This window comes from Elephas maximus, chromosome 21 (genome assembly GCF_024166365.1).
Source record: "Elephas maximus indicus isolate mEleMax1 chromosome 21, mEleMax1 primary haplotype, whole genome shotgun sequence".
Classification (NCBI taxonomy): domain Eukaryota; kingdom Metazoa; phylum Chordata; class Mammalia; order Proboscidea; family Elephantidae; genus Elephas; species Elephas maximus.
This window is the reverse complement of record NC_064839.1, coordinates 37,806,695-37,808,861: the sequence shown is the minus strand read 5'-3', so window position 1 is coordinate 37,808,861 and position 2,167 is coordinate 37,806,695. Positions and strand designations below refer to the sequence as shown.

The 2,167-nt window shown below is 39.5% G+C and overlaps 1 non-coding gene across 1 annotated transcript; it reads right to left on the bottom strand.

The window, feature by feature from the left end:
* Window positions 1-1,525: 1,525 nt before the first annotated feature.
* Window positions 1,526-1,632, bottom strand: LOC126065219 (U6 spliceosomal RNA). Its single transcript, XR_007514770.1, has one exon. It is a non-coding gene; the product is annotated as a U6 spliceosomal RNA (small nuclear RNA).
* Between the last annotated feature and the right edge of the window lie 535 nt (window positions 1,633-2,167).

Sequence of the window (2,167 nt, the reverse complement as noted above, 5' to 3'; positions counted from 1 at the left end):
CCTGACTGTGCAGTGAGTCTGCAAGCATGACTTTGCAAGAGGCTAAATTAAGGTCTTGGACTTGGAAGTTCCTTGGGCTTTCTGGTTGGTGAAAGACATCCATGCACAGGAAAGGGTTATGCATCCCTGGGGACATCAAAGCTCTGTGTTGGGACCCCTCCTGGACTTCACCCTATGTGTATCCTTTCTGATTATAATAAATCAGTAGTTGTACCTATAGTATACTCTCTGTGAGTTCTCTGAGTTTTTCCAATGAATTATTGAACCCAAAGGGGACAGTAGGAACTAGATGAGCAAAAGTTTGGGGTGCCAGGTAGACTCCCAAGCTTGCAGCTGGCATCTACCAATTTGGCAGTCAAAAGGACTGTCCTTTTATCTTGTGCGCTGTGACCTAGCTCTCGGTATCTAGGGTCAGAAAAGGCTGTGCAGGCGGTTGTTCTGAAGGGTGGTATCCTTTTAACTTGTGTGCATGCACCTAACTCAGACTATGACCTCCCAGAGAGAGTGTTGTTTCGGGTGACTGGTGATGAGAATGGACAAGTTGAAAGGAGAGGACTGGATCCTTATCCACATTTTTGGGTTTGGATTTATGCTGATCCTTACCATGCAGTTGGAGATGAAAGTGGGATTTGCCCACCATGCCTGTCGTTCCACACAGGACTACTGCTTAGTTGAGCATGCATTTGTCTACAGTCATACTCCAGGATTCATACATGTAATTCAGGGATAAGACTAGCAAAATAAACAGGTGTGATATGGAACATCATAGGGACTACTGCCCTTTTACTCTTTATATCTTTGATGTTGTTCTTAAATAACTGTTCAAGTTGAGGAGCACAATTTCGGAGTCTTATTGGCCTTCCCCACCACTTATGCCACAGGGCACCATCCAGTGTGAGATTTATTCTACTTGCCAAGTATGTAAATTCCAATTATACATTCAGAAACATGGAAGTGACTCCCAGTTTTATTCACAGATGCAGTGGCACTGTAAGCTAGACTTAAAAAGTTATTTGTATTGTGATAAAATACATACTACAAAATATTTGCCTTTTCAACCCTTTTTATGCGTACAATTCAGTGACATTAATTACATTCCCCATGTTGTGCAGCCGTAACCACTATCCATTTCCCAATTTTTTCACTGGCTGTTACAGAAACTTAGTACCCCTTAAGCAATACCTACCCAGTTCCTCCTCCCACCCACCCCTAATACCCATTGATAAACTTTGGTGTCTTGTGCATTTGCCTATTCTAGGTATTTCAGCATAATTTTTGTTGTATCAGAACTTTGTTTCTCTTTATGGGTAAATAATATTCCGTTGTGTGTATACCACATTTTGTTGATCCATTCATGTGTTGATGGACACTTAGGTTGTTTGCATCTTTTGGATATTGTGAATAGTGCTGCAATGAATGTTGGTGTACATGTATCTTTTTACGTCCCTGCTTCAAATCTTGTGAGTATATGCCTAGGAGAGGAATTGCTGAGTCATATGGTAATTCTATGTTTAGCTTTTTTTTTTTTAATATGGAATGCTTTATGAATTTGCATGTTATCCATATGCAGGACCCATGCTAATCTTCTCTGTATCATTCCAATTTTAGTATACATGCCACTGAAGTGAGCACTCTGTGTTTAACTTTTTGAGGAACCTCTCGACTGTTTTTCACAGCATACAGCACTTTACAGTCCCCACTGGCAGTAGGTGAGGGTTGTAACTTCTCATGAACACTTGTTATTTTCTGTTTTTCTGATAATAACCATTTTTAGTGGGAATGAAGTAATACTTCATTGTGGTTTTGATTTATATTTCCCTAATGACTAATGTGTCGGACAACGGGTTTTTTTTTAGTGACTAATGACACTGAGCATCTTTTCATGTACTTATTGACCATTTCGATACATTCTTAGTTCAAATGTCTATTCAAGTCCTTCATCCATTTTTAAATTGGACTGCTTCTTTTTTTGTTGTTGAGTTGTGAGGGTTCCTTTATTTTTTTTCCTTGCCAACATTTGTTCTTTTTTATTGTGCTTTCAGTGAAAGTTTACAAATCAAGTCAATCTCTCATACAAAAATTTATATACACCTTGCTATATACTCCAGATTGCTCTCCCCCTAATGAGACAGCACACACCTTCCCTCTACTCTCTCTTTTCGTGTCC